Source organism: Heloderma suspectum, chromosome 2, assembly GCF_057233095.1.
Source record: "Heloderma suspectum isolate Gila_16-S chromosome 2, 16-S_ref, whole genome shotgun sequence".
Classification (NCBI taxonomy): Eukaryota; Metazoa; Chordata; class Lepidosauria; order Squamata; family Helodermatidae; genus Heloderma; species Heloderma suspectum.
In genome coordinates this window covers 47,678,727-47,684,857 of record NC_139459.1, presented here as the reverse complement: position 1 = coordinate 47,684,857, position 6,131 = coordinate 47,678,727, and positions in this window count along the sequence as shown.

The following is a 6,131-nucleotide window of genomic DNA, read 5'->3' as shown; positions in this document are numbered from 1 at the left end:
TCTTAATTCCAACCTGTGATTCATCCAACCCGGCATTTCTCATGATGTACTCTGCATATAAGTTAAATAAGCAGGGTGACAATATGAAGCCTTCTCGTACTCCTTTCCTAATTTTGAACCAATCAGTTGTTCCATGTCTGGTTCTTACTGTTGCTTCTTGACCCTCGTACAGGTTTCTCAGGAGACAGGTAAGGTGGTCTGGTACTCCCATCTCTTTAAGAATTTGCCACAGTTTGTTGTGATCCACACAATCAAAGGCTTTAGCATAGTCAATGAAGCAGAAATAGACATTTTTCTGGAATTCTCTTGCTTTCTCCATGATGCAGCGAATGTTGGCGATTTGATCTCTAGTTCCTCTGCCTCTTCGAAACCCAGCTTGTACTTCCGGTAGTTCTCGGTTTGCATACTGCTGAAGCCTAGCTTGTATGATTTTGAGCATCACCTTGCTGGCATGTGAAATGAGTGCAATTGTGTGGTAGTTTGAACACTCTTTGGCATTGCCCTTCTTTGGAATTGGAATGTAATCCCTCAATTGGGAGAATTTACTATTTATTCCTACTCTCGGCTTTTCTGTTCTTTAATTGGTTACTGATCCATAGAGGATCTCTCCTCTTATTTCATGACTGCTACGTTTGCTCAGGAGTCTTTGGTGAGGGACATTACTGCAAGGTGTATGATTTTTATGCTATTTGTTATTTTATTTCTGGGGTGCAAACTTGCCCCAACAAAGGCATTTTTGCAATGTTTTTCTGGGTTTTTCTTCTTTTCTTTGTGATTTTTACACTGTGAATCTGTGGGCTTTATGCCAAACTGGGAATGGAGGCAAAGAATGGAAGAGAAAAACAGGCTTTGTTGTAGGTTGTTCAGTATGGATACTTTTTCTCCAATTGTAACAAATGGCTTGAGGCTAATACAATGGCAGCAGGCTTTCAACTGTTCAGCACAACACTTCATTATATTTAATCATCAAAAATGTTACCATCTGCGAACTAGCCTGTAAATGTATAATAGTACTATTTCTTCTCATAAATGTAAGCATCATTTTGCATTTCTTTGGTTCAGAAAATAATTTGTCTAATTTTATTTTATTTCCAGTTCTTTCATATTCAATAAATAATATCCGTAAGCCATGAAGACCTCCTTGTTCCAAAATCTTCCTCATCTGTATTGTTTAAAGCTGCACATGCAACTCTCAGCTCCTAAACTGGTATTGTCCCTATAGCTAAAGAGATGAAGCGAATAATGGCTGGTCACATTTGCAATTAGAGGTCACTGCTGTGTGATATGACATACTCCATCTCACAATTTCTTCCACTTTACTCCTGGTTCCCATCGATACTGTGCCAAGGCCCTTTGGAACCCACCTAAGAAGCCCATCTGTGTCCTGAAAGCAATCCTAATATGCCCAACTTGCATGTACCAAGCCATTGGGATGCTTATCACACTCCTCTAGGTAGCTCCTCTTGGAGTATTTGCAGCCACCCTGCCTTGGTTTTCCAGGTTGAAGGAGCAAATGCTCTCTGACACCCAGAAGCTATTGGATTTGCTGGCCCCCCATACTTAGTTCAACTACTAAGTACTAAGAGCCCAAGATGTTGTCCTCTGTGCATGGTTTTAGAATGCAATTCATGATGAAAAAGCAGGAAAAATATTAAGAAAATATATAATGGGTTGAGGTGAAGTGAAGTTAAGGAAAGTGCAATGCTAAAATAACAAAAAGCAATTTCCAGTCTCTGTCCTTAGGGTTCACTCTTCCAAGTGCTGTGAGAGGAAGCTTTGGGATCTTACTGTCAGTGGCACAAGGAGTGCTGGATCCAGGTTTTTGAGGGCCCGTGGGCAACACACCTCAAGGGGCCCCCTCCCTCAGTGAATCTACTTTCTCACCAGCATTGTCACCAGCTGCTCTTGCTCCTCCCTCTCCTCCTCCTTCTCATCATTGCTAGTGCTTGCTTGACAGGCAGACAGTGAGCAATGAGCTATATACACTGAAACATGGGCAATTTACTGTCTTTTAAGGGTGTCCCAAAGCTGCTAATGGAGATGGCCAACTTCATTTTACCTAATGGTAGAGCTGGCCCTGAAGAGAAACACACATGCAAAATCCTTTATTCCTTTCAGAGATGTTGGTATTGTTCTATGAGGTCATGTTCTGTTTGCCCAAATGGGCGCTTTCCTCCCTTTGCCAGCTCCAGGTTTTTGAGGGCTCTTGGGCAACACACCCTCAGGGTGCCCCTCCCTCAGTGAGTCTACCATCTCACTGCCCTGGTCAGCAGCTGCTGTTGCTCCTCGTTCTCTTTCTTATCATTGGTGCTGCTTGCATGTTTGACAGGCAGAGAGCCAGTGAGGAAGCAGGCAGAGGCATCTGCTCCTCCTCCTCCTCCTCACCATTGTTCGGGCTAGAGGGAGAGGCAGGTGAACAAGGAGGTTGCCATGGTGAAGAGGACGAGCAACTCCAGGGGCTCTTGTCAGTGGGCGCCTTCTGGGGTGTGGGCCCTCAGCAGGTGCCCAACCATGCCTACCCTTGATGGCACATCAACTCAGCTGTAGAGCTGGTTTGCCTTCACAGAGGTTAGTCTTTGGCAGTATAGGCTGTTATGAGGTACTCAGCTGGAGGAGACCTGCAGTGCTTGCTTTTGTCAAAAGCTCTTCTTTTACATTTCTTGGGATTTGAATATTCATTTGCTGCACAACAATGATTCTTTTTATAAACCCTAGCAGATATAAGCAAGGCTGCAGACAGGATCTTTGCATGATTGTTGCCGGCACAACATGTAGTAATGGCCACCAATTTAGATGGCTTTAAATGGGGGTTAGATACATTCCTGGTGGAGGAGGCTATCAATGGCTACTAGTCCTAATGGGTAAATGCTACCTCCACTACCAGAGGCAATATGCCTTTGTACACCAGTTGCTGGGGAACATGGGTGGGAGGGTGTTGTTGCACTCGTGTTTGGCTGGTGGTGCCTTGGTCAATAGCTCGTTGGCCACTGCATGAACAGAATGCTGGACTAGATGGACCCTTGGTCTGATCCAGCACAGCTCTTCTTATGTTCTTATGTTCATATCACCCATGGAACCTGCAAATTTGTTTAGCACAAACAATGGCTAAAATGTCATGGGAGGGCTGCTTTGAGGCCTGTACAGAAAGCATGCCACAGTAGCAAGCATACTCCTCTGTAGCATTTTAGTGGAGAAAATGAGAGTGACAATTGTGGAAACTGAAACTAATCCTTACAGATGTTATTCCACAATGACATGTTTTGAGAGAACACTGGCCTCAGCAAAGAGATGCCCACAGAAATGTCTGTCTATAAATTCCACTTTATCTCCCCCTTTTTTTGAGCCATCAGCTTCCTGGCTCCAGAACCTATTCCTTTAATTTGAGTTCAGAATAATATCTGATAAATAAATAAATTACAGACCCTTAACTATGTTACCTGATGTGATGCTAAGTATACCTTTTAGGCTGGGGTTTGTGAATGCAAGTGCAAAACCAAAATGGGACAAGAGCCTTTTTATAAAAACAAAAACACCCAATGCACATTCTATTCAGTGTATGGTTTGCATTCACTTTAGATGCTAGGAAAGCAATAAATCAATAAACAAAATGTAAGCCTCTCTTGTGAAAATGGTATCTGTCTAATTCCAAGGACGATATGTGGGTCTTCATTTGTGCTAGGTATGAATGTTTCTCACAGTAATTTTTTAAAAATGTCATCAATAGCAACATTCCTGTGTCCCTTCTTGCACTGGATTTAATTATGTTACTTGCAGTAGCATAATACCTGGCGTTCCTGCAACCAGAATTAAAAATGGGCACTTTGTGTTATTTTGGAACAGAATAGAAGTGGCATGAGTATTGGGCCATTTCTAATTTTTACTCTCTTATCAAAAGAATCCATACATTTCATGCTACTTTTCTATTCTATCAGGAAAGTGTTATAAGGGATAAGTAACTTAGGAAAAGAGGGTAGGTGGAAGGGATCTACAAAGACTTGTATACCTGTTCTTTTGATGATTACTATAGCAGGTTTATTAATCCACACAGGAATTGCAAATGTTTCGGAAGAACATGAGACTGGACAAGTGTCATGCTGTTTAAGACAATGATTATTTATTATCCATAAATACTATAGTATATCTACTATGGAAAAAATGCTTGGATAATTATTTTCATGTATATTGACAAGAAGTAGGAAATCCATAGATGAATTTCGTCATGGGAAACTAAGATGAGAAAAAAGGGGGGGAAAGGGGCCAGACAGTCAGCTAACAGCAAGGCTAGTCTGCAGTGCATAGAAATGTTTGCTCTGCATTAGATACTAGGTTAGAGAAAAGCTTTCTTTGTACTTCCTCTGCCCCTGAAAATCAAACTTAATTTGAATCAAGGCTTAGCCCCAGACCTGATTTCAGTTCCAAGACAGAGTGATTGATAGCAATCCCTGGGAAAATTCTGGAGCAGATGATAAAGCAATCCATCTGGAAGCACCTTGAAAACAATGCAGTGATTACTCAAAGCCAACATGGATTTGTCAAAAACAAGTCCTGCCAGATGAATCTGATCTCAATTTTTGATCAAGTAACCTCCCTTGTGGACCATGGGAATGCTATAGACATCATATACCTTGACTTCAGCAAAGCTTTCGACAAAGTGTCCCATGATATCCTGATGAGCAAACTAGCTCAAGGTGTGCTAGATGAAACAACGATCCGGTGGATCCACAGTTGGCTACAGAATTGGACTCAAAGAGTGCTTATCAATGGGACCTTCTCAAACTGGGGAGAGGTAACGAGTGGGGTACCGCAGGGCTCAGTCCTGGGCCCAGTGCTCTTCAACATTTTTATTAATGACTTGGAGGAGGAGGTGCAGGGAATGCAGATCAAATGTGCAGATGACACAAAATTGGGCGGGATAGCTAATACCTTGGAAGACAGAAACAAAATTCAAAGTGATCTTGATGGCCTGGAGCGCTGGGCAGAAAACAACGGAATGACATTTAATAGGGATAAATGCCAAGTTCTGCACCTAGGAAAAAGAAACCAAATGCACAGTTACAAGATGGGGGATATGTGGCTCAACAACACTACAAGCGAGAAGAATCTTGGAATTGTTGTCGATCACAAGCTGAATATGAGCCAACGATGTGATGTGGCTGCAAAAAAGGCAAATGCTATTTTGGGCTGCATTAATAGAAGCATAGCTTCCAAATCCCGGGAAGTACTAGTTCCCTTCTACTCAGCACTGGTTAGACCTCATCTGGAGTACTGTGTCCAGTTCTGGGCACCGCACTTTAAGAAGGATGCAGACAAGCTGGAGAAGGTTCAGAGGAGGGCAACAAAGATGATCAGGGGACTGGAAACAAAGCCCTATGAAGGGAGACTGAAAGAACTGGGCATGTTTAGCCCTGAGAAGAGAAGACTGAGGGGAGATATGATAGCGCTCTTCAAGTACTTGAAAGGTTGTCCCAGAGAGGAAGGCCAGGATCTCTTCTCGATCATCCCAGAGTGCAGGACACGGAATAATGGGCTCAAGTTACAGGAAGCCAGATTCCAGCTGAACAGGAAAAACGTCCTGACTGTAAGAGCAATACAACAATGGAACCAACTAGCTAGGGAGGTGGTGGGCTCTCCCACACTGGAGGCCTTCAAGACGAGGCTGGACAGCCATCTGTCAGGGATGCTCTGACTTGGATTCCTGCATTGAGCAGGGGGTTGGACTCGATGGCCTTGTAGGCCCCTTCCAACCCTACTATTCTATGATTCTATGATAGTTAAGAAGGCAGTGCCTTTGAGCATGTGAAGAGCGCTTTGCTTCCCTCCCTTGCACCTGAAAATAGCTCCTCCACACATTTAGGATTAAGGGGGAAGGCTGCCAGGCCAGAAAGTGTGACTCGCAGACAGCCCGGATTGCCAGCAAACTTTCCTAGGAGAAGTCAAGCAGGGCTGCCAGTGTTGGGAGGTTTCCCTTCCTAGTGCTGGGAAATTCTGGAAGCGGACGAGCCAAGGAGAAAGAGCTTTCCCGGGGGCTTTTTGCCGCCCTCTCGGCCAAGCGAGCGGGCACGAGTGGCGCAGGCAGCGGCAAAGGCGGCCCCTCGTCATCGCCACGCACTTTGCCGCCCTGTCAAGAATGC